This window comes from Leptonychotes weddellii, chromosome 3 (genome assembly GCF_054177405.1).
Source record: "Leptonychotes weddellii isolate Sample4059 chromosome 3, ASM5417740v2, whole genome shotgun sequence".
Classification (NCBI taxonomy): domain Eukaryota; kingdom Metazoa; phylum Chordata; class Mammalia; order Carnivora; family Phocidae; genus Leptonychotes; species Leptonychotes weddellii.
Window position 1 is genome coordinate 16,049,445 of NC_138371.1, and position 27,298 is coordinate 16,076,742.

Genomic DNA, 27,298 nt, shown 5'->3' on the forward strand with positions numbered 1-27,298 from the left:
GTACTTGGGAGAGACAGCTCAATTTTTTTTAAGTCAGGATGCAAAAAAATACATAAATATATTCAACTCAGAGGTACCTGAGTGGCTCAGTTGGTTGAGCATCTCACTCTTGATTTCAGCTCAGGTCATGACCTCAGAGTCAAGGGACCAAGTCCCACATCGGTCTCCGTGCACAGCAGGGAAGCAGGGAGTCTGCTTGTCCTTCTCCCTCTGCACCCCCCAACACTCGCTCTCCCTCTTTCTCAAAATAAATAAATAAAATATTTAAATAAATAAAATCAATTTGTCACAAAAAATAAGAAAATACATTTTTGTAACATATATATGTATATTATAAAACATATGTATATTATAAAACATATATATATATATATATGGCCAGTGAAAGGAAAAGGAAAGCAGAGGAGGGAACAGGAAGAGAGGAGAAAAGATAGAAAACTAAAGAGTAAGTCAAAGAGCAAAGAGGGAAAGAAAAGGAGCGAAAGGTTGGATGGTGGGAACAAGTCTCATTAGCCTGTGCTTCCCTGAAAGCTAGCACGAGAATGCGTGCACATGCATGCAAGAGTACACACACACACACACACACACCCCTCCCCACTGAGTAGAATTCTCTCACCAACTGGTCCTCTGGACCTACCAACCAGAATTGCTACTAATTGCTGAAGGCCCACCATGTGACAGGTGCTATGAATTTATTATTTACAGTCTTCAAAATAGCTATGAAGTTGGAATTTTACACTTGAAGAAAGTAGGCTCAGAGCAATGACATCATTGCTAAGGTTGTACTGTAGTAGTATGTGGGCTGTTTCTGTTAGTTCAACATCCATATGCTCTTGCTCCTCACTGACAAGAAAGTCTTACTTTCCCTCTGGGAAAACATTCTCCTGGCCAGTAGTGTACTCTATCCCCCCACCCACCACCACTATCACCACCACCAAGACTGGTTCAGAGGCAAACACAAGACCCCAGCCAGGCCAATGAGATTCAACTCTGAGAATTTGGTTCAAAACATTCAGTAAGAGGATTTCTTTCCATTAGGGTAGAAAATGAAGCCATGCAGAAATAGGAGGAGATAAGGATGGTCAGACGAAGAAAGAAATCAAGAGGCAAGTCTTTACAAGTCCCTTGAGCTCGTGCATACAGCTGTGACTGCACTTCCAGTTTTGGAAGCCAGTAAGTACCCCATCCCCACCACCACCACCACCCGCTTTTTAGTTTTGTCAAGCTAGCTCAAATTCTGCCACATGCAACCCAAGGAGTCTTGACTACCATTCTTTGTGTATGAGCAACTGATTCAGACCAGGCCCATCCAACCCTAAAGTGTGTGCCCTCCCCTGGAGCACGGCAGGTCTGGCAAGACAGGCGTCCTGACCCCATTCCCTCACTAGGGAAATCTGAGCTTTTGGCCTGCTGCCTCCCACCAATCCAACATCCACCATGCCCACTTAACCTCTGGAATATGTGGTCTCAGAGCAAAATGAGCAGTCATCCAGCAAGGGCCTGGCACAGCTAGACTGTGTAGTTGACACATTAGTGGAAAATCTGAGCCATTTGAGAGACATATAATCGAGCTCGTTGATTCCAGCAGGAAAGGCTGAGATGCTGAAATGACAACGCAGACAACGTGTCTCAAAGAAATTAAAGCCACAAGAGTTAGAGCAAGCTCAGAGTTCGAGGTTCGCCATCCCTGGCAGAGATTTCTAAAGAGGGGTAAAACTGATAGGAGTCCACCCTGACACTGTGGCAGAGTTTACGGGACACAAATCTAAATCTAGGATCTTGGACATGGTGGGAGCTTATAAATCATCTGGCCCAGCATCGCCCAGAATCAGAACTTTCTCCCAATCTCCCTGAGCACTGATTCTCCAGACTTCATCTGAATTATCCCCATGACAGGAGAATCCCTGCCTAATGGGGTAATCATTGCTGAGCAGCTCTGCTCATTAGCAACTTCTTTCTCAAATGATGAAAATAAAAATGATTAATGTGTGAGTGTCCCCCTCCTTCATCCTTTTTAAGGAGAATTCTGTCTTTGCAATCTCAGTTTCTGGGACGATGGAGAGAAAAAGAACAAAACTGGAAATGCAAAAATGGGATATATGTATCAGAAGTTGGCATGGAAACAATCAAGGCAGAAGGAAAGGGGGAAGAGGAAGAAAATACGGGACCTACTAAGGCAGAGTGATGGGAAAATGCTCAGTTTAGAATCGGAGTGAAGGAGAGAGGACTTTGGTGGGGTGGGGAATGGAAGATACGGAATATACCAGAGATGGGAAAAGCTTAACAAGTCTTGCTGTACATTAAAAATATATTTACTTCCCTTGACATTCTTCCCAGAGATACCAGTAAAGTTTTAATTTAACTTAATTGCTTTTGGTTGCTGGATGGTGTTCCTTAGAGTGCAATTCTCTGCCAAGGCTAGCCCACATGAGGCCCAGTTTGGGGTTGAATTACAATTATATTAATTTCAAATCTACTTCCTTATAAATCCCACCCAGGTTATAAGGGAAGAGATGCAGGGATGAAGGCATAGAACCAACTATGGACCTGGGATATAGGATGGAGACCTGATTATAAAAGAGACAAAAATGAAGTTACTACAAGTAGAGCCTATGGTCAGAAGGAAAGTAGCTAGAAGAATGGCTGATTTGACAATGAAACCTAAGTAAATTTTCCAAGAATGCCACTGACAACAGCAACCACACACTGAAGTCAAGTGTGGAGAGAGGCAAGCCACAAAGATGGGGACCCATGAAGGTCATCATAGCAGGGGTCTGTTGGGGTCCTTCACTGCAAACAACAGAAGCTCCTCTTCCAAGCACAAAGGAGTATGGGACGATCAGCAGCCCAAGAAGTGAACTTTGACTAACAAAAAAATGGGAGAAAGAAGGGGGCTAGCCATTAAACTCCCCAACCATAATCTCTCCTGGGGACAACTATGAGGTGTGGTTTCTTCTTCAAGTGTAGTTTCTCTTTCCAGTCCTTCTACAAAGTCCCACATGCCAAGCAAATACATTTGCTGAGTGACCTGCCCTGTTTCATTAAGGTTCACTGAGAAGTGCTGACCAGTGTCGTCCATTGTATCGCAGTGTTTCACATCCTTCTTTGCCTCACTTCTGCTTTTCCCTCATAGCCCTAAGCTTGCACCTCCCAAATAAAATGTTGGCACTTTAACCCTTGCCTCAGGCTCTGCTTTCTAGAGACCACTAGAAAACTCTAGAGAACTCTACACTAAGACTTCCATTATCTTGACTTCCAGCTTTAATGTTTTCTTACCACCCTCTAACATCAAATGTGGCCCTCTCCCCTCAAAATACATAAATACGTAAGTGTGTGTGTGTGCGTGTGTGTGTGTGTGTGTGCATTTCTCCCTGACCCTGAAACCCAGTGCTTTAACCTAGCTCTTGACTGCCTCCAAGGAAAGTTAATCTAATTCCCCGTGGGGTCTCATCCTCCTCCCACAGGAACCACATTAGTAAATCTTTAGTGGAAGTTACGAAGTCCTCTTTCCTCACTTGTTTGACACTATGATTCTTTGTCCTCAAAACTCTATGGATATCTACATTAAGATATTCTTTTTTTTTTTTTTTTAAGATTTTATTTATTTATCTGAGACAGAGAGAATGAGAGACAGAGAGCACGAGAGGGAAGAGGGTCAGAGGGAGAAGCAGACTCCCCGCCGAGCAGGGAGCCCGACGCGGGGCTCGATCCCGGGACTCCAGGATCATGACCTGAGCCGAAGGCAGTCGCTTAACCAACTGAGCCACCCAGGTGCCCCTACATTAAGATATTCTTAACTCCAAGCCCTACTCTTCATCTCCTTTCACTCATCCCAGTTTCTCCTACTCACTCCCTTACTCAAGTAATTTCTGTACTACAGACTTAAAGCTTTCTCTGATGCCATTTTCTTTTATTTTCCTAAGCCTTCTAAGCCCCTCTCTCCAGCTTTTCAAACATCTCTTAAAATTCCAGCTCTCTAAAAATGTATTCCTTAAAAAGCACAGGTGGTGTCTGGTTACCTCCACCACTCAATTCCAGAATTAATAGGATATGACGCTCCAGACAGCACAACCTGTACGTATAACCCATACCCAGTAGACCTGCTGCTCCTGCAGCTCCCCAGACATACCTGTGTTAGAGCACTTACACCAAGAACTGTAATTGCTTGGGCGCCTGGGTGGCTCAGTTGGTTAAGCGACTGCCTTCGGCTCAGGTCATGATCCTGGAGTTCCTGGATCGAGTCCCGCATCAGGCTCCCTGCTCGGCAGGGAGCCTGCTTCTCCCTCTGGCCCTCCCCCCTCTCATGTGCTCTCTGTCTCTCATTCTCTCTGTCTCAGATAAATAAATAAAATCTTTAAAAAAAAAAAAAAAGAACTGTAATTGCTTACATAACTGTCTTCCCAAGTAAACTGTGGGCATCTTGACTGTAAGGGGCAGGTCTTATGTATTTTTGTACTTCTAATACACATTAATATTTCTTGCATGATTGGTGAGTAGAAGAATAAATGGATAGATACATTTACGTATATGGATTAATTGCTCTTGCAACAAGTTCCAAGAAATCCATTTGGATTTGTTGGTACTCTGGAATACTTTGATATCAAATACTACTTAAAAGACTCCAGTTAGGAAAAAAAATTTATTATGACCCAATGGAAAAATGGGAAAAGATAGTTACAGCCAATGCAGCAAAATATAAACAGAAGTGGCCAATAAGCATGAAAAGATGCTCAACCTCACTAGTAACCAGAGAAGTGTAAATTAAAAGAATAAGCATCATTGGTGAATACAAACTGGCATAGACTTGGGCGCCTGGGTGGCTCAGATGGTTAAGCGTCTGCCTTCGGCTCAGGTCATGATCTCAGGGTCCTGGGATCGAGTCCCACATCGGGCTCCCTGCTCCGCAGGAAGCCTGCTTCTCCCTCTGCCTCTCTCTCTCTCTGTCTCTCATGAATAAATAAATAAAATTAAAAAAAAAAAAAAAGGCAGCAAAGCCTTGTCTTTAAAAAAAAAAAAAAACAAATTGGCATAGACTTTTGAAAGGGCAATTGGACAGTATTTATCGATATTTGTTTTGATGAGACAATTCCAATTCTCAGGACCTATCCTACTGAAAGGCCAGAAAAGGTATATGTATAAAAGTGATAACTACAGCACTATTTGTAATGATGAAAAACATAGGTTATCTTAAATGTTTGTTAAATGGAGGAACAGTTAACAAATTATGGATATTTATATTATAAAATATTAAATAAGAGTTTAAAGGGATATGGTAGAGCTACATATTTATAGAAAGTCTGCTGAGAGGGTGCCTGAGTGGCTCAGTCAGTTAAGTGGTTGCCTTTGGCTCAGATCATGATCCCAGGATCCTGGGATCGAGCCCCACATTGGGCTCCCTGCTCAGCGGGAAGCCTGCTTCTCCCTTTCCTTCTGTCTCCTGGCTTATGCTCTCACTCTCTGACAAATAAATAAATAAAATCTTTAAAAAAAAAAAAAAAAAGAAGAAAGAAAGAAAGTCTGCTGAAAGAGAGAGAGGGAGAGAGAGAGATGACTTACATGTGTATACAGGAAAGGGAGGGGGACAGGGCCATAAGGGGAGGTGGTTGAATAGGAACTCTTACTTTTCATTCTATATGCTCCCATGTTATTGGAAGTGTTTACACTGAGCATATGTTCATGTACTACTTTTGCAAGTTAAAAAGATGGCTGGTGTTATGCAGATATCACTCCTGTGTCAATCCTTAGAACCACTGAATGTGTGAACTGCAAGAAAACTTAGCATCATCTACTCTGGGAGTTTGTAAATTGCTTTCCCTAGGGCTCCACGGGCTTACCCAAATGTGGCAGAAGCCGCACTTAAATCCATTGCACATTAACTTGTGCTTGGAGAAGCTCATGTTCATGCAGTCCTCACACCAAACCTTCTCAGTTCAACTAAAAATCTTCTGAGACTGCAACATACACTACCAAAAACAATTACATGTGCAACTACTTATGCATATGAAACTTGACATTCTCACTGATGCACATCCAATATAATATGCAGAATTCAATGTGATACTTAAGCCTTGGTGGCAAATGTCACCCATAACCCTGATTTCAAATGTTTATATTCATCAGAATAGCCCCATTGTTCTCAGTAACTGAATTTATAATAGGCAAACCTATAAAATAAATCCATGCTAATAAAATACTATTTATTTTATACTGAGGTCTATAAATGATTTTATTTTTTATATTTCCAGAAGGGAAAAAAAAAGTTTAAAAATCACAGCTCTAATCTAACCTGCTCATTTTTCAGATGAGGAAACTGAGCAGAAGTAAAGGTGAGTGGCCAAGAACCCTCAGTTCACTGCTCGGAGCTGGGCCGCCCAACCCTGAGCCAGAACTTGAGGGCTAAGCTCTTTTCACACATGTTGTCTAATCTGATCTCACAGCAACCCAGTGGAGTAGGGATTGTAATACTGTCAGTGAGACAAACAAGGCTCTGACATATCGAATAACTTTCTCTAAATCACACAGCCAACAGGTGGCGTGGCTCAGCCTCCAAAGAGAGACCTCTTCCGTCTACATCGCTGGATATCACTACAGAGGGTCAGGAGGTAGGGTGGTTTGTCTCTAGAGTCCTTGGGCCAGGTACAATCCCTAACATTGCCATCTCCACAAAGCTGCTGATAGAACAGAGGATCATATGAGAAAAGATGCTCACTAATTAGCCTTCCAATCCACACAGACCTACTTGTCACTTGCTCTGTGTCTAGGCAGTACTCAAGGCAATGGACATTTTTTAAAAGAAGCCACCACCATCATTATGAAAATGTACTTGAGTGCTGTCCCAGGCATGGTTCCTGATTGTATAAAATATAAACTAATTTTGTTGAATTTCAATGGAATCTCACATTACAGGAATTGCTAATAAGACTAGAGATTGAAGCTCTGAAAACAGGGAGAACTCACTTGACCCCAAATAGGCAGAATGATGTCCAAAATCACACCACAGCAAAGATCGGGCCACAGACCCCACCCACCCTTGCATGTGGCCCACCAAGCTGGCCAGGCCCACAGTACAGAAGCATACTGCTTATTCTCATTGTTGTCAACAAAAGACACCATTTGCTGATATTGCTGCTTCTGAAGGAATTAGTTCTACACTGGACTCTGCTTTATTATAACTCTCTTTAGATTCAAGGTCTTAAACACAAGCATCTGATTGACCCAGTGCAGGTTGCAAGCCCAAGCGTAAGCATCCAACTGGTTCAGTTGAGACCACGTGCCCAAGCACTAACTGCCAGGAATCTGAAAGAGGAAATTTCCACCCCCACTCTGGCTTCCATTGTGGGAACCAACTGGGGCATGCCTCCCTTTGTGTATTAGTTATCTATTGCTGCATAACAAATCTTCCCAAAACTTAGCAGCTTAAAACAAGAAACATGTGTTATCTTCCACAGTTTCTGAGAGTTAGGAATCTAGAAGCAGTTGGGTAGTTATGGCTCAGTCTCTCATGAAATTGCAAATAAGATATCAGCCAGGGCTATGGTCTGAAAGCCTGACAGAGGCTAAAGGATGTGCTTCCAAAGTGGTTTGCTCACATGGCCCACTAGTTATTGGCAGGAGGTTTCAGTTCCTCACCACAAATTCTCCATCAAGCTGTCTGAGTGTGCTTATAACATGACAGCCGTCTTCCCCCAGAGCAAGGGATCCAAGAAAGAGCAGAGCAGAATCCACCATGTGTTTCATGACCTAGTCTCATAATCATATGCAGTCACTTCTGTGGTATGTTATTGACCACACAGACCAACCCTAATAGAATGTGGGAGGGTATGACATGAGGGCATGAAGATGGGCGACAGGGGTCCTTGCTGGCTGTCTTCAAGGCTGGCTAGCATATTTGGGTTTTGCAAAAACAAGGAAAGGTGTTAAGAGACTGGGTAGTGCATAACAGTTAAGGTCCATTACAGGTAACTCTCAGGCACAAAGCCCACCTTCTAGGTTGTTGGCACTGTGATGGAAGAAAATATTAACAACATATAAGATAATGTTATCTCAGTTTAATATAAATAAGTGTCAAATTGTATCTGCTCTGGGTGACATAATACACTACTTTAAATTAGGTCATGAGTAAATGGAGGTGGGATAGCCTTGAAGACTTTATAATTCTACTTGGACTTAGCCCTAGACGTAACCATTTGTACATTCAAAGCTGAGATCCGATAGAAAAATAAATATTTCCATTTTGAGTGTGTTCCTAGGTGTTCTTTGTTCCCCTGGCAGCAATAATCCCAGTAATTGGGGTAATCCATGACCTGCCAAGGGGTTCCAAATCTTCAAAATCAAGCTCATTAGAGTTCTGTTTTCATGATGGACTTTTCTATATCTGATTACAAATTAAAGGAAACAAGTATCATGAAAAGCTGGCCAGGCCCAAGGTATGGAAGCACAAAGCATATTCTCCTTCCTTTTTCCAAATCACATTTTTCTTAGGCATGAAAATACCCAGCCCAGCCTCTCTCGGACTTGACCCATTACCTTGACTTGCATCCATTCTATCCCTTCCCTCCTCTCTTAAATTCCCATTCCAGTACTTTCTTTATATTCCCTTTATTCAAGATGAGATTGCCTTCAAGTATTCCCAGAGAAGGAAGTACTAAATGGGGCTGGGGGGACTCCATATCTGTTTTGTTTTCCTATTCTAGACAACCAATGTCATTCTCAGAATTCTGAGCCAAGTGCCTAAGAGAGAATGGAGTCAGTTTTTAAAAATCGGAGCATCTGGGGTCCCCAGTGAACTAGAGCCCACTACATTCCTAGACTACTCTAAGCAAGAAACAAAACATATCTTTAAGTTTCTCAGCAAACTAATGTGCATGTGACAAGAGCTGTAATCAATAAGTAACTTGATAAAGTGGGTAAAAATTGACCCAGGAAAGGAGTGTAACATCCTATTAAAGCAAATTCAGCCCAGACCACTTTCAATCAGGCATACCACACTGCAAAACTCAGAGACCAAAGTCTCTGTGGGAGAAGCTGGATCAATATTTTAAGCCCAGACTCCTTAAGTTTGTGCTAACAACAAACCAGGAAAAAAAATTATTCCCTCCAAATTTAAAGACAGAAAAAAGGATGGGGAAAGCGGGGGAGGGGCAAAAAATATGTAGGTTGTAAGTTACACACAACTCCCAAGGAATAAATCTGTCTTTCCTGAACTAGACAAACACTTAAATCCACCAGCCCAGCCACAAATGATTCTTCATGAATACTGAAAAAGGAGAGGGAAATATTCAGGTCACAAATTTATCTGATTGAAAGTCAGGAACTAAGTGAAGCCTGCAAAAGTTTGATTTCTTTTTCATTAATTTTGGAGGAGGAAAGAAAATACCCTGAGATGCTGGGGCACACAAGAAAGGGAAGCATCACAGTCTGCAATTTTTTCCCCCAAATTGCATGAATACCACCATATAAATATTTTCATTTGTGCAGGAAGTGTGATTCTGTGCAAGAGTTCTCATGAATAAGTACCAGGAATTCAAAGCAGACCTCCATTGGAATTCCAGAAGCATTTCGGCCGCCCTACCTGAGCACCCACCTCTTCTTACCTAGCCACAATAGCCAATCAAGAAAGCAATTCTCAAAATTACAGTCGGCTGAGAGAGGATATCAGAGGCTGAGGTTTGCAGCGCTTTGATTGGATTCTAACTCATGGGGGCCATCAAATGTCTACTCACATAAGGCCCAAACACAGAGATGAAAAGTGAGAAACAAGCCAGTAGAACCAACGTAAATTATTCTGTAGCCATTTCTCCTCCACCCTGGCTCCCCTTGAAAAGAAATTACCTAATCAAAACTACTTCTAATTGTTCCCTTTGCAACCTAATTTACGGTGGGTTTATGAGAACCTACTATGTGTTAAGCACCGCAGGGTATGTAGAAGGAAAAAAAGTGCCTAAAGCAGGTCCCTCCCTCAGGTTGCTCCAAACCATCCAGCGTTTGGGGGAAGAAGAGGTAGCTAGTAACAGATGGTGAGCCAAGAGTCAGCCAGAAAGTGGGTGTCACCATTCACACCATAGGTGTTTGTAAACGTGGCTGAATGGAAGTGACAAGGGCTTTTGAATCAAGCAATAAGGGTCCAGGAGCGCCTGGGTGGCTCAGTCAGTTAAGCATGCAACTCTTGGTTTCAGCTCAGATCATGATCTCAGGGTTGTGAGATCAAGCCAGCTCTGCGCTGGGTGTGGAACCTGCTTGGGATTTTTTCTCTCTCTCTCTGCCCTTTCCCACCTCTCTCTCTCTCTCTCAAAAAAAAAAAAAAAAAAAAAAAAAAAGAGGGTCCAGGTCCTGGCTGTGCCCCCTGAATTTGAGCAAGGAACTTAATTTACTTGGGCCTCAGCGTCCCCATCTGCAAAATGGAGAGAAAATGCCTGCATTGTTTGGTTTCATAGAAGATTAAATGAGAGCTAGGAAAGTACCTAAAACTAAGTAGGTAACTGAGTAAACATCAGCTACTTCCCCTGGAGGCAGCAAGGAAGATGAACTCGCCAGCCCACGCTGGCCCTGTCAGCTCACCTGCTCACTGCTGCAGAGCTGAGTAGGAAAAGAATCGGAGTGGGGAGAAATTGGATCCAACTCTGGGAAAGATGATTGAGGCATTTCGAAAATTGAAATGGTAATGTGAACAGTTTTCAACGTCAGTCCTCCTCCGTTGTAACTGAACTAAACAGTCTGCTGACCTTTGGAGGAGGGGAGTGTCTCTGGAAGGAGCCCCTTGAGCACCCAGACTCACTGAGCAAAGAATTGAGCTGGATACTTGCATGGATACAGGGGCAGTCAAGACAATGCCCTGGCCCCCAACGAGCCTACAAGTGAGAGGAAAAAAAAAAAAAAAAAAAGACAGAAATGGATTAAAAGTTGGATGTCAATTACAGTGTCTGCCAATGGCCACTCCCCATCTAAGGGACACCCCCACCCCAACCCCACCCACACGCTTCGTACTATGTGATTCCCTCCACCTGTAGCCATGGGAGATGAAACCAAGAGTAGTTGAACAAAGGAGCCAATTTATAGGTTTGCCAGGCATATATGATGTGGCCCAGATATAAGAACAGACTCTGAGCCCATCTGATAACTTGCTCACAAAAGTTAACTCCTTAGCAGTGGGAGCTAAAGCTGAAAAGTTATAACCTAGAGAATAGCAATGAGATGGACCATGTGCCAGGTCAAGTTGGGAAGTTGCAAGAAGTATGAATGAGAAGGCAAGAGGGAAAAAAATTAGGCAGCGTGGGTTGTATCTGTCAACCCACCTGTCAGGATCCTGGCAGGAAAAGGACCATACACTCAAATTGAGTAATTTGAGAAAGGTTGGATAAAGAGATTATGTTCCAAGCTAGGGGCAGGGTTTAGGGAATTAACGAGGGATAAGGCAGTACATGAAGGCCAACCACACTGAGGCCTGATGTCGTGGTCTGATGTTGTCAGACCAGGAGAAGGGAGCTGAATGAAGGAGGAGACTGCCTTGGGCAGAGGTTGTGGCCAGCCCAGAAGGAAAGGAGCCAGGGAGTAAGTCTTCAACTTAACTCCACTCCCTCCTGTCCCATCCTGTGCTGCCTCCATTAGCCAAACCAAACCTGAGCCAGTGGATCATCCATTCAGGTGTAGAGGGAAAATATCCTCCTTGCAGCATACTTTGCCTCCAATGATATCAAAACTGAATTTGTGTAGTGTTGTGGCTGGTCCTGACGAGCTGGAATTGTTCACCCACTGAGCCTCTTGGGTGACTCCAGAAGTCCAGACCTTCACTGGACCTTACTACTGTCTCCTTCCTCACCAAGGAACCATGGGACCTATTTGAATAAATTGGGCTCAGACCTATGGAGAATACAGGTCTTGATCCTTCACTGGCATGACCATTCTGACACCCTTTTACTAAGTCTTTCAAAAAACACCCTGACTTTTCTGAGAGCAACTCAGTGGATTTATTCACTGGTGTGTGTTCATTTGCCTGGTAGGTTCACAAACTCGGTTTCTGCTTTAGCTCTAATGGTCATTGTTTTACATGGTTCAGCCTCCCAGGGCACAGAACAGGGTCAGGATGAGTGAAAGGTGGTTCTGGAGGGGTAGACATAGCTATTCAAAGTGGATATTTGGGGGAAAGGTCAGTAGAGAAAGAAACTGAAGGAGTAGACAAACAGGGAGGAGCAGAGTCCCTGAAATGATGGGACATACTTCCATCCATGGCCAAGTTCATAAACTCTTATGTTCCCCAAAGCCATGTTTGGGGCTTTAGGTTGAATCTCCAACCCCACTCTTCCTGAGGCTGACTCTTTGGCACTGTCTGGATTCCCATACAATTGTTCCCTTAAGTACCGAGATATCAATAACACTAGCCACCTGACTGCATCCCTTGAGTTTCCCATAGCTTCCCAGGAGCTATTCTCCTCACCTGCTATCTTTCTCCAACTCCTCCCAGGGACCCAGTGGGCTGCCATTTGAGGGGTTAAATGTAGGTCCTTCAACAGTTAGGATGCCCCTCCCCACGGAAGTCATCAAGGAGGTGGAGTGGAGCAGCCCCCTACTCCTTTACACTCTGTCTGCAGCCTCCCAGAAACTTCCATACCAGGCTGTACAGGTATTTAGGAAGTTCTTTATTGAAGACTTAGGACAAATCCCAAAAGGGAATGATAACATAGCAGAGGACCAGTTAAAGGTCTTAATAACTTAATCTTTCCCCAGCGTCATCCAAATAGAAATGCAGTATGGCTTCTTCTTAGCTCCATCTTGGGAGCCAAACTCAAGAGGAAAGGAGCCTACTTCTCTTTTAACAGTTACCCCTTGGTTACCATAATAGATCAGTCTGGAAAGGTCAGGATTAAATGTTGTTGTTCTCCCGCCAGGGAAAGGGAAGGGGGGCAGAGAGAGCGTAGTCAGCCTCCTCTAGTTACACTTATAAGAAGGTCCAGAATGCATGGGCGACCCAAGAGAAGTTTGGCTCTTGCAGCCAAAAGCCAGGGAGAGATCACTGTGGGCTAGTGGGGTCCAGCCAAAGACCACACTAAATATGTCATCCTAAATCATCATCAGCCTCCAGGCAGGAAGGCGGGAGCGGTAAGGGGGGTCAGTAACACAATACAGTCAACTCAGAACCGAGGGCAAGGAGGAGTTAATTTAAGCAGACACATGCACTATTTAATCTGCAATTGGAAATTCTACAGCCAAAACATGTGGAAAGCAGCTCTGTGAGCAATATTTTACAGTTTTCATCAAAGAAACTCTGCTGCCTGCCTCTCTTGGGCTCATTATCCAGGAGAGAAGAAAGGAAAAGCATGCAGGGATGCCCTCTGTGTCCTTGACTCCGGTGTGTGTGTGTGTGTGTGTGCATGCGCGCATGCGTGTGTGTTTTGGGGAGCATGTGGGGGAGGAGTGAGAATCACTCCAAAGAAGACAGCCCAAGAGAGGATGCATCCTAACCATGTCGGAGAAGGAAGGGAGTGCTGGCAGTGGGGTGAGCTGTACAACCTGCTCCTTGGGGACCTTCTCAAAGATATTATAACCCTACTATGAGCAGTAATATCACCTACCCGAAGCCAACTTCATTTAAGATGGCCACTGGGCGGGTCTCACACATCGGCAAAGCAGGGAGTCATCTAGAGGCCTAAAAAGGGGCCCAAATGCTCCCCTAAATTTCACCTCCTCCACTGACTTCCACCGTGCCCCCAAATCCCCACCAGGAGAGTCACCTCTGTCCACAGATGTTCCTCTGCTCCAATGTAAATGTCACTTCTACAAGTCTGTACGGGTGATTCTCAAATTCAGCATGAGTCTGCTGGAGGGCTTGTGGAATTGTGAGGTGCTGGGCCCCAACTACAGAGTTTCCAACTCCATAGATCTGGAGTGGCGCCCGGGAATTTGCATTTTTATAAGCTCCTGGGGGATGCGGCCACTGCTGGTCCGGAGACCACTTGCTGAGAAGCACAGGCCTGCGCTGAGAGACACCGCTGATTTCATTGAACCTGCTTCTGTTATTTGGCAGGGAGCAGATATGGGAGAAGGGACAGGACACAGGAGCTGTAACATTTGACAGTGGAAGGTAGGAAAGGGGTCCTGGAGGAGGTGCACCGCCCAGCAGTGAGCCCCCTCCCACTGGACGACCAGCCTATGCCAGCAAATCCTGGGGGGCCGGAAGAATGCGGTGCGAAATCAGATGGGATGTGAGGGGGGCCTTCACTCCTTTCCTTTTGTGGGGGGCAGACACAGCCAGGACCCTCCAAAGTGGGAGGGCGACCTACAGTTGCCACCTGAAGTGTCCAGCGTGGCTGGTGTGGAGCAGCCTCACAGTGGGGCTCGAGGGCCCCTGGTTCCTTTCCTTTTATGTTTACCGTTCACATCCAAAGCTGCTTCTCCACACTCAGCCCTGTTTACCCGAACACTACAAATGAGGGGCCCTGCATGTGACTTTGAGACATCTGTTTTCTCTTTGCATGTTCTCATTCTGATTCCTCTCTCCCCCCTCCTTGTCTTTCTCTATCACAATGCAGTTTCCCAGAAATAGAATTCTGACAAGCTCCAGGAAAATCCAAAGGGTCCACTCGGTTTAAACTACAATTGAAAATCTTCCTGCTTCCACTCTAAAAAGGAGCGCACGTGTTTTTCGGAATTGGAGACAAAAGGGCCACCCCCTCCCCCCAACCACACGGTTCTGCAGGATTGTTTCAGGACTGCAATTAGAAAGAGCTCTTTGGATTTTAAAAATGGATTTCTAAATAATACATGTGGTTTGGTTTTTGGGGGGGTTTTTTTTGTTTTGTTTTTTTTCAGAAAGAATAGCTTTCAAAGGTCCAGTTAGCTACTCCTTTGCATATTAAGGAATGTCTTTTATCTATCAAAAGTATTCTGTGGATCAGGCCAGGAGCAAGGACAGAAACTTAAAAGACTGGGAATAATCAGCTGACCAGTGAAAGATATTAATCATGGTTTGATACCTCTACAAAGAAGGCAGCGTTGCTCTAAGTACTGATGCTAAAATGCCTAATGCAAAAGACTGTGGCCTAATGGAGTAGTGGAATGGCCTGGAAAAGAGATGGGCAAAGATATCCCTGCGTTAGTCAGCGGCTTCTTGGATGCAGTTTTGCTTGGGGCAGCTCTTTAAGGAGAATAAACTAAAACTGTGAGTCCACACTCCCCAGCCCCCATCCTCAAACCCCGCAGAGTTCCTCTGTGACCCGATGGTCCACTTGTCCCTGCTTAAGCATCTGCAGGGATTTCCTTTGGCAGCCCTGTCCACCCCCCCCATCCTGACCCACCAGGTTAGTCTTGCTCATAGCAGTGAGAGCACGCACACACGTACACACACACCAGCTATCTTTCCCCATTCTCGCTAAGCTGCAGTCATCATGAGATGTGTTCAAATAACAAAATCACTGTTCTGTGTATTTCTTGGCATTTACAGCAACACCTTGTCAGGTTTCCCCAAACCCATAAATACTCCGTCACAAAGGTCCCCCTTTATAGGCCAGCGTGGAGGAACTCAGCCATCTGCTTTCGGCTTTCAACCGTTTTCACTTATCTTCCACTTTGTTTTATGGGAAGGGATTAGGCCTGGATTTCCGTAGGTGCCCAGGTTTCATTCCACTGCCTGTCAGTTCTTCCATCTCTGGCCACATGTGTAGGCTGATAAGCGGAGCTCAGACACTCATCCTGCCTCACCAATGGGTCCCTGTCAAGGAACTTTAACCTCCTCGGTGTCGCCCATATTACAAAGCACATCTTTCACCTTCTCGGGGATAAGCTAAAAAAGAAAAAGAAAAGAAAGAAAGAAAAAAAGAAAAAAAGAAAAAAAACAAACCCTGCCCTGGCATGATGTGGTCAAATGGGGCAGTTCAAGAAAGCACAACAGCTGTGGAATCCCTCAACATGAAAGGACACTCCACCCGTGGATAGTTCTTGGGTTCTGAGTGCCCAGAGTAGCTGCACATGCTTTTGGAAAAACAAGGAGATTCTGAAACAGACCAGAATCGTGTCCTTGAAGGAGGAGGAGAGTTCAAATCTACCACATGGGCTCAAGGCAGGTGCGCTTGTGGGAAGGGAGAGTTCTACAACAGCCTACAGAGTGGTTCTCGAGGGTGGTACCCAGAGCCGCCCCAGTAGAGACACCTGCGCTCACGTCAGAAAGGCAAATGCTCAGCCCCACCCCAGACCTGGTCACCAGAAGCTGCATTTCATACACCCTCCAGCTGACTGGAGAGCACACTGGAGTTGGAGGAGCCCTCGCTTAGTGGTCAGGGTGGGGGTGGCGCGTGCGGGCCCTGTGTAGCTGGCAGCCTGCTTGGGGTAACAGGGCAGATGCCCGCCTGGTTCTAGACCAGCTGGCAATCTGGGTCAGTCACTTTACTACTTGGGACAGCTGTAGAAGATCCCTGGTTTTCCAGATTCCAAGGAGTCAACTCCAGATTCCAGATGGAATCATCTGGAAAATCATCAGATTCTCCGTCCCCCCCCCAAGATTCTGATATAATGAGTATGGAGTGCAGCCTGGGCATCCGGATTTTTTAAAGCTTCCCAGGTGATTATGGTATGAAGCTAAGGATGAAAACTGGAGCACTTGATGGCCCTTAAGGTCTTGCTAGCTCTAAAACCCAATTATTTGGCCAATTCCATGGCTCTAGATAAGTACTAGAAGTTAAAAAAATTAAATTAAAACAAATTTAAACCTAAAGCTAGGATACACCTAAGTCTTGATTTATTTTACTATATCCCTGATTTAAGTAGGTTTAAAAATAATAATTATTGAAATCTCTGATTAATTAGTTTCCAGTTAATTGAAGGCTTACTCTAATATTTCTTTTAGTGGATTTCATACTTTATGTGAGAAGTTTCACGGCATGGACTCTGTTTCTCAACAGATCTCCACTCTTAAATTTTATTTAAGCAAGTGGATGAATTGCCTATCTATTTTTTTACTTTGAAGTTAAGGTATAAATGTACAGTGAGTTCTATCCTCTAATACCAACCTAGGATCTTTTTCAAAACCACATGTTCACTGAAGTTAGAGGAAGATACTTAAAAATAAAGAGCTGTTTTCAGTCTCCCTTCTAAAGCATTGCATTGCATTTCATCCCTTCCTAGGTGGATTTCTTGCTGTTTTATTTGGTGAAAGACACTGTGGTTTGGGTTTCCATGGACTGACCTATTTAGCTTCCCCACTTTGGATAAGTTTGGCTAGGTGAATCAATTTATATAGTCTCCTCTGAATTGTCACTCTTTGTGACAAGCGAAAAATTGAAATTTGCAAGCCATTAGCTGTTAAGATGGTACACAAGATTTTAAGATTTGTTAGGGGGGAGAAAGGAAAGAAAAACTCAACTGGTCAGATTAGGAGTTCTTTTTTTTAAGCTCTATATAATATACATGGTGTATTTTTAAGAGGGTTTTAATAAATTTAATAGAAGAGAATGCATCTCAGCCTTAGGCAAAACTGAAAACTTGTCTGTGGAGCCATACGGAACCAGCAGACCTTCCCAGTTTCTCTCTCAGAACCTCCTGCTTTGGGGGGCCGTGCTCTCTAAACACCTGCTTCATCCTTCTCTGTCCAAGGACCAGGTTTTTTGGATTCCCCACACTCATGACAGAAAATGGCAACCCACCACTTTTGAGTTTATAACACTCAAGCATAAGCAAATGGTCCCTAATTAACATGACTCTTTTGGTCATGGTTCTGAAAACCCACAAGAGAGGATGTGATGGCCCAGCACAAGTTGTGTCCACACTTGTTTCAGTCTGTGGCCACAGATGGGTAGAAGGATATTCACTATAAACATGGCTGTCATCACTTGCCATATTGGAGAACAAGAGTTAAAGCTCAGAGAAAGGGGAATATCAGGAACTGGGCAGATTCCCCAAAAGGAGTTTTCAACCGTTACCCCCTTATTTGAATAATACAGTTTCATCAGCATGTTCTCTGAGCCTCACCATTATTCCTTCAAGTTGGGCTTTTGTCAGGACTGTCAGAGATATGGCCCCCTACCCAATCCTTCCCATGCCTCACTGAGCAGTGATGGATGCAACAGATGATCCTGTGTTCTATATCATCTCAATCATGATTCACATGACAAAGACTCATGGTTATCCCTAATATCTATTCCTTCTTCTCCTGTAAAATTAGAACTTGTGGTTAGGCAGATGGCCAGCCAGAATAAAGATTACATTTCTTAGCCTCCCTTACATCTAGGTATGACCATTTCACTAAGTTCTGGCCAATCGGTTCTGAGCAAAAATGGTAAGTGCAACTTTTAAGCCACACTCATAAAAGGGGCTTTCCCTCTCCTCTTCCTTCTTCTTCCACCCTGCTGCTGAGAACACGAGCATGGCAGCTGGATATCTTGGATTGTGAAGATCAGGGAATGCTGGCAGAGCAACAACATAGAAGGAGCCTGGGCCCCAATGATGTCAGAGAGCAGAGCCACTATATCAGCTGACCATTTACATGAGAGATACGTACAGGTCTACCTGCTTTAAACCACTTTTATTTATGTCTGTCGCACACAGCAGAAACTATGTCCTAACTAACACTGCTTGTACAGTCATAAACTTCCAGAACTTTAGTGTGATAATGTAATTTAGAAATTATCCAGCCCAACCCTTCATAGTACAAATGAGGACAGATTTAGCAACTAAGAAGAGAGAGTGAATGCCTCATTGCACATCTGGGACTCGACCTAGGTCTTCTGGCCCCTTCTGACCCCCCTTCCAGCCGCAGAACTTTCTATCTGACTCCACCAGTCTTCTCCACTAAAAAGGTAGTGAATATTCAGCAACATATGATCAAATTTGGTTTTTAAAAACTTTTTCCTACATACAAGATGATGTGTACATAAAACAACAGCAATCTCCCTTTCATACAAGGAACAAAGAGTCTCTGTTCTCTTCTTGGTCTGCCTACTTTTATTTCTTTACAGCTCATACTTTGAATCCTCACTGTATCTGCCCTCCCTCAAAGCCAGACCCAGCATAAGGTGGGTGCCATGGGACATGCAGGAAGACACTGAATCTCCCTGGGCCTCCCATTCCTTCCTTGAGAAATAAAATTAGACAAATCCGTTCACCTCTGAAATTCTACAGTTCTGTTAAGGTTGTGTAGGCTCTCCAGTCTGATCCTGACAGAAATGTGATTTCCTTGGAAACTCTTTCCCACTTTGAAAGGACAAAACTAAGCTTTCAAACATAAAGGCTTCAAGCACCCTGCATTCCATGCTCCCCACTGCCCGGACCTCAAGAAGACCCTGCTGGGTACACAGGAGTTGGCCTATGGTAGGTAAAGTGCCACGACCAATTGTTCACAATCAGCTCTTGTTTTGCTAACCTGTTATTTGCCTTTCCCTTTTGTGGAATGGATGAGCCAGCTGGGTTTCCTGCACCCCAGAGTGCATCTGGGAAATCGGGACCTACAGAAGCAAAGGCAGACAGGGAAGATCAATGGTGATACCGCTCTTGCACTTGACTTCACTGAGCCCTTCTTGGTGTTTACAAGCCCAGAACCTGGGTTTGAACTCCCATCTTCACCCATTTTGTGGGAAAGGAAAGGCACATATAGAACCCTCAAACACCAACAATCTGATCATACCTCACCTGAGACCCATCATCAGTTGCTTTTAGAAAGAAAAAACTAAATACATGGGGAGATGAAATCAGAAGAAAGTAGAAAAGGCCCCAAAAAGTTGTTTGCCTCAACTGAGAAAAGAGCAAAGACTATAGAAGGAAAATCAAACCAGAACACAATGGTATATATATAGTCATCTACTTCTTGCCTTTAAAATAATTTAAGAGGTGCCTGGGTGGCTCAGTCACTTGGATGTCTACCTTCAACTCAGGCCATGATCCGGGACTCCCAGGATCAAGCCCCACGTCTGGCTCCCTGCTCGGCAGGGAGTCTGCTTCTTCCTCTGCCCCTCACCCTGCTCACGCTCTCTCTCTCTCTCTCTCACTCAAATAAATAAATAAAACCTTTAAAAAATAAATTGATTAAATAAAATAATAATTTAAAATTATGCCATTACTAATCTAAAATTAAATTTTGCCTCTCTTTTACTTCTTTGCTGTCCACACTTTAGCTCATCTCTGGAGTGTCATGTCACTCACTACAGAGCAAGATGTAGCCTCCATGACCCCCTCGCAAGGGGATTGATGCTCAAGCACCAGTAGTCTAGGACAGAGAGTGATCACACCTCCACCAGGGAGAACTTATGGAGCCTTTCAAGGGGGTCCTAATCCCTCAGTCAGAACTGGGGAGATAGGAGGAACAACTCGTGAGGCTTGCAAGAGTGTTCTCTCTCTGCCTCTGGGGCAGAAGCAGCACCCGGATTAAGCCACATCGTACCCTTACCATAGAGAGCTGCCCAGGAGCTCATGACATCCTGTGTACTTCTGGCCTCAGAATGCTTCACCTTGCTTTTCCGTCTGGGCTGCCGACATGCCATCCAGACTGAGGAAGACCCGGAAACTTCGGGGCCACGTGAGCCACAGCCACGGCCACATCGGCAAGCAAAGAAGCACCCAGGAGGCCGGGCTAATGCTGGTGGCATGCATCACCACAGGATCAACTTTGACAAATATCACCCAAGTTACTTTGGAAAAGTTGGTATGAGACATTACCACTTAAAGAGGAACCAGAGCTTCTGCCCAACTGTCAACCTTGATAAACTGTGGACCTTGGTCAGTGAGCAGACACAGGTAAATGCCACCAAAAACAAGACTGGAGCTGCTCCTATCAATGATGTGGTGCAATCGGGCTACTACAAAGTTTTGGGAAAGGGAAAACTCCCAAAACAGCCTGTCATCGTGAAGGCCAAATTCTTCAGAAGAACAGCAGAGGAGAAGATTAAGGGTGTCGGGGGCGCCTGCGTTCTAGTAGCTTGAAGCCACGTTGGCAGGTGGGGGGAGGGGGTTCATTAAATGCTAACAAGTGCTAAAAAAAAAAAGAATGTTTCACCTTTCCCCTATTTGTCTCCTAGGCCCTAGGGAAACATGGCTATTTGTCTGCTGGACACAGAGGATGAACCTAAGGGCCAAGATGCTACCCAAAGCCCAAGCCCAAGGCTCTCCTTGGAGTCACAAGATGCTCTGCCAAAGGGAAAACGGAAGGGTCTTTCAGGACAAACATCTCCAAGTTGAGGATGAGGGTCTCCAAGGCAGGCTGATTTCTCCTACCTCTCTTGAGCATGACCACACTTCTCTTCCTAAACGACAGTTTGGCTTGTTGTGCTCCAAGAGGCTGAAGCTAGGAGAGAATCATGCCTGGGGCACTAACCACACATTATCTCATTTAATCTTCACAATCTTCCGCTTGAGAGCTTTGCATGATCGTGATCCCCCATTTTACAGATTTACAGAAAGTGAATTGTCCAAGGTCATAGGGTCAATCAGTGGTGAAGTCAAGATTCCAATCCAGACCTGAGCTCGCCACTAAATCATAACACCTGCCGGAGCATAGATGTCCACTGGAGAAGCCACTCTGTGGGCCCCAGGCACCAGTGGGTATCACCATCCCCTGCTTCCTGAAGGAAGGGCCTGTAACAATGTCCCCTTGGAGGACAGCTGGGACCGCCTGTTACCTTCCACTTAGGAGTTGCTTTTTTTCCAACACTTTTGCCAGCCTGTGGTTCACATTCTGGGAAAGTCATAATCAGGATAATAAATTTTCTTTCTAGGTTCCTGTTTTTGAATGCTCTCCATTTTAAAGAACACGGGTTCCCGTTCTAGGAACTATTGGTTGTTTCTATCACTGGGTTTCTCTATGTATTTCTGAAAAGCTTTAAAAATCCAAAGTGGAATTGATGACATTGTCTTTTTCTTTTGCCACAGAGTTTCTCTGAAATGAGCGACCATTTCTATGCCTCATAGATACTCAGGCTTTCCCTTAAAAAAATAAATGCAAGACCTCCTTTACAAAGGGCAGCTCAAGCTCGAAACATGGGCCGGGGAGATTTTTATGTTCGCATGCTGGATCAAGACTTCAGTCTACTGAGCCAGTCCCAGCCTGTATTTACACTAGCAGGCAAGGGTCTGGGGTGGGAGGGCCGGTGCAGCCCCCACCCTCACAGCTTCTGCTCCAACCCTGGCCCCTGCTCCACCAGTTGACACCAACTGCAAGTAACTGTGAATTATAATCTTTCCCACATAAGAAATTGTCTTTAAGAAAAATGATTATTCTTTATCCACTTGAGATAGCCACTTCAAATTTCAAAAGTTAATGGGTTAAAGAATGCTAAGGAGGCAAAAACAATCAGCAGACAATGGTAATTAAACCAGAATCAAATTACAAATTAAGAATAGACCCAGGAAAACAAAACTTGCTTCAGCCAAATTGAAATCTATATGAGTTACAAGTTGAACTCATGGCATTTAGGCTTTCGACGTAAGTCATGATAAAATTTCAGGCAGAGAGCCTGCTGAGGACAAGCAGCTCTCTCCACTGCAGCCAGATTCTAACACCTCCATCGGGGCAACATTGTAAACTGCGCGGATAATGTATTCAAATAGCCTCTGCTTCCATAAATTCAACCCTGCCAGTATTTGCGGACACTGAATTCCGAAAATCCCGTCATAAATAAAAATTTTGCAAGCCACCACCTCTTCTTTAAACTCGGCCACAGACCATAAAAAATAAAAAATAAAAATTATGAAGTTACATCTCTCCAAAATGTGCATAGTCTCCGGGGCCACGGGAGCCTTAGCAGGTGAAAGAGGAAGGCACGTGACCCCTGAAGGCCCAGGCAGCCTTTCCCTCAGCCGGAGAGATGCCTCAACATCTTGTAACTCCTGCAGCTTTGCCCTTAGAATGAAAACTTAGATGCCTGCCTCACCTTCCCAAAGATGCTGCTTGAAATCCCAATTTAGAAGTCATCTGAGAACTGGATGATACCATAAAAACAACTGTATGTCACTTTGTTAATCCATATATCTAATTATCTCATTTGATTTCTCAAACTCGGTTTGTAATGTCGGAAACAAGTTCACAGAGCCCAAGGATTAACTCCAAAATCACAGGGCTCACAAACGCAGAAGCAGAACTCACACTCAGGTCTTCTGGCTCCAAGTCTGTGCTCCTTGCACCAAACGATGCCTTGCTCTCATCACAGAAACCTCGAAATGTTGTGACCTGTGTTAAGTAAGAGAGCTGAAATATTGCCGCTCTGTTAACATGAGTTCAATGCTGTGGGCAGTTGCTAAAGGTAAGTTTCTTGCTGTCCCAGAATTGGACCAGTCAAGGCCTGGATCCTCAAATCAAGGAAAAATGAAAATACAAAATTTTTACATTTAAGAGAAAAGCCTTCGAACACAGATGTGGCATCTAAAGCAACCTCGCTTTTGTTCCTTCTAAAAATTAGCACACCATTCCCGAAGATCTCTTACACATCTATTTACAAATAGCTATGAATCCAAATCAGATGGCAACCTTGGATCCAGCTGTTGTTTCTCCAGCTCACAAAAATCTCCATGAACCCCCCCAACCCTGGTGCTAAATTACTACCTCCATCCTCTTCGTTTAACCTCAAACTGGGTCACCTTCTAATCAAGAAAAATTAATGACTAGCAACATATTTTTCTCTTCCTCTTAATTAGAGTAATTCTACCCTGGCAGTAACTCTCAGACTGAAACGATGCTAATGACAAAGTTTTAATTCAGAGAAAAGGGGCAAGCCATCAAAAGCAACCAGCCCCGGCTATGCCTGGTTAATGGCTAGTCAAGAGACCAGGCCCATGGCCCATTTACCGTGAAACGAATGGGACTTCAGCTCCGGGGACCCTCACATAGCCGGCCCCCTCCCCTCAAGGCCCGGAGCCATAGTGCACATGGTCGCAAGTGTTTGTAAAATTTTCAGAAGTAAGACATTCTAACCACAATTGGTTAAGATTAATCTCTTTCCACTCTAAGTTTCCCTCAGCCATACTTCCCTTCAGATTAGGTGGGACTAGAGTGACTACTGGCATTTTTGGAATCCAGACAAGGGGCAGTGTGGAATTCATTTAGTTTGGGTTTAGAGACCCATGTGTCTGTAGCTCGCAGTCATTTCCATGCATAGGTAGGTTAGCGCCGGCTGTCCTGGTATAGAGAGGGCTTTCATGAATACTGCTCCCTGCCATGAGGCCCCCTCACCAGAGCCGCAGAGGGGAAGGGCCAGAGATCCCACCGCATTCCGTCACCATGTTGGACAAAGTCCTTGAACCCCTCAGAGCCTCAATGCCTCATCTGTAAAATGAGGATAGAACATCGCCTTTCTCAAAGACTGGCATGATTTACTAAAATCGATTACTATCAGGGCGCCTGGGTGGCTCAAATGGTTAAGCATCTGCCCTCAGCTCAGGTCATGATCTCCAAGTCCTAGGATCTAGCCCCAAGTCGGGCTCCTGGCTAAGCAGGGAGCCTGCTTCTCCCACTGCCTCTGCCCCTCCCCGCTCATGCTCTCTCTCTCTCTGTCTCTGTCTCTGTCTCTCTGTCTCAAATGAATAAATTTTTTAAAAATCTTTAAAAATAAATAAATAAATAAAATTTATTATTATTAACACTAGCATTACTCTGTATCAGGCAGTGTTAGGTGCTTAACATACATTACCTCAATTAAGCCTGGGCTTAGAGAAATTAGGTAATTTATTCAAGCTCACACAGCTGATAAACTGAGGAACCATGAGGTGACTATGAGCAGTCTTTCAACCACCATGCTACACAGGGGCTCAGCCTAGATGCTCAGTGTTACCATTAATGCCTAACATTTATGGGAATGTGGGCCAAGCCAAAGTCGGGCACTCACAGGAGAGTGATGGCAGCCAACGTCATGCCAGGGGTCGGGGTTGTACAGGACAGACAGAAGGTCTAGGCTATGGTCCAAGGAGCAGGATAGGGATCATAACCTACAGGGAAACATCAGCAAAAACAACTACCATGTGCCAACCTGCATGCTAGGCATATCCCATATATTTAAATTAGGACCCTTTTATATATATTAAACCAGCAAAAAAAAAAAAAAAAAAGTTCAAAAATAATAATATTCAATGCTGGCAACATTTTGCCCACCTGCTACATTCATTTATTCATGTCAGGTATGTAAATTGCTACACTCCTAGAAAGCAATTTGACAACATATATCAGAAACCATGAAGATATTCATACCCTTTGACACATTAATCCCACTGCTGGAAATGTCTCCTAAAGAGATCTTTGAAAGAAAGCAAAAGATCTATCTACACAAAGATGCTCACTACAATGATATTTGTGATTCTGAAATTCTGGAAGCTTCTGAAATGACCAAAGAGGGGAACTGGTAGATAAGTGATAGCACTCCACCTTGATGAGCTCATTAAAATGAGTCACGGGGGTCTATGCAGAACACAGACAAGCACATCACACGTGCGCAAGGACTCCACGGCAATTATACTATTTTTGCAACTATAGATCTGTACAGATGATGGCAGGAAGCAAAACCAAACAATTACCTTAGGGTGAGGCATTGTGGGAGATCTCATTCTCCTTATACCTTGGAGTGTTCTTCTGGTGGTGTTAAAGCTGGAGGGAAGCAGAGCCACCAAAGACCCACACAGATGACAGCATGGGTCATGGGGCTAGAGGACAGAGCTGGTCAAGGACGATGGACAATTCCAGCAAACAGCTCAGCTGTGGTCCACCAGCCAAACCAGGACTCTGGCCTCTCCACCCTCCCCATCAGCAACACCCAAATCGCTCTCAGTCTCAGTTTCCTTCATTGTGCTATTACGCTTCAATGTACTATTACCTTTTGAGGGACAACCTCACAGGGTTATTGGGCGGGGGTCCATTCAGATGATGCTGTTTCATTTCATTTAAGAACATCTTTCTGGCATCTGTCCAAAGACATCAGAGAGTAGGGGTGCCTGGGGGTCTCAGTCCATTGGGCATCTGACTCTTGATTTCTGTTCAGGTCATGATCTCAGGGTCGTGAGATCCAGCCCCATGTCGGGTTCCACACTCAGCCTGGAGTCTGCTGGAGATTCTCTCCCTCTGTCCCTCCCCCCTCCGTGCTCCCCACCCCGGCTCACACCTGTGTGCTCTCTCTCTGTCTCTCTCTAAAATAAATAAATAAAGCTTAAAAAAAAAAAAAAGACATCAGAGAGTCAACGGTACAGCTCCAGCCTTCCATTCCAGATCTTGGGGTGGAACAGGTTTACAGGCTGGCACCTAAGTCTCCAGCTCTAAGTGCTCTCATGTAATGGTCTGGCTGCCTCATGAGTGTGGCAAAGCACAGACTCAAGTTAAGTCACTGATCATGGGGGTTATCCTTTTGCTCTTGCTGTCTCCAGTGTTCTCTTTCCTGGCATGCTGGACACCCACCCTCTTCAGGACCAAGAGAACAAATTCCTCAATTCTCTCTCTTGAGCCACCATCAAAAGGAGCAAATACCATTCTCTACCCAGTTACCCCTGACTTGCACCATGGCGGGTGCAGGAACTACCTGGAGCCAGCTCTGAAGCCATCCAGGAACACCATCATTGTGAGCTGAGCCCCCCAAACCCAGAGCCTCATCTCTTCTCAGTCTGGCCGCCCCACCATCCCCAAAGCCAGAGGTGGAGTGAAGGCTCTGAGCAGAATGGCCTTCCCTAGTTGCTGCCTGGTAGACTCCAGCCATGTTTAAGGCCCAGCTCAGACAGACCCTAGAGGATTGTTTCTCACCCCTGCCACTCTTGACATTTGGAGCCACATAACTGTTCCTTATAACAGGCTGTCCTGTGCATCGTAGATGGTTAGCAGCATCCCTCTACCCATTAGATGCCAGTAGTACCCCCAACATCCAATTTTGATCATCAAAGATGTCTCCAGACATTGCCAAATATTCCTTAGGGGACAAATCACCCACTGTCTCCTCCCCCCACTGGAGAAAGATTCCCTTTCCCATCTATTCATTCCCATAATATGTATATATAGTATATTGTATATTATATATATTGTATATACATATATAGTATATATATATTGTATATGTATATATGTGTAATATATATAACATGTATTTAATTACATGTATTACATATATGTGTAATATACATTTATATGTAAAATATATAAATATCTCCCTGTTATCTTTATTATTTCATCCTATTTCATCCTTTCTCTACCTGTCTCTTCTGGGGCAGATCTTATTTTCTCCAAGGCAAGGCTGTATCCTGAGTAATGTTACATCCCCAGCACATTGCACAGAGCTTGGCACAGAGCAGGTGCATAACAAGTCCAGTGGAGTTCAGTGATGGCTTAGTGGATCCCAGGACATTTCAGAGATGAATAGAGATGACC

The 27,298-nt window shown here is 44.5% G+C and overlaps 1 long non-coding RNA gene and 1 pseudogene across 1 annotated transcript in view; both read left to right on the plus strand.

Moving 5' to 3' along the window:
- Positions 1-27,298, plus strand: part of LOC145720458 (uncharacterized) — a 181,488-nt gene that overhangs the window by 55,409 nt on the left and 98,781 nt on the right. The window lies entirely within an intron of this gene.
- Positions 20,436-20,900, plus strand: LOC102728331 (large ribosomal subunit protein uL15 pseudogene; annotated as a pseudogene).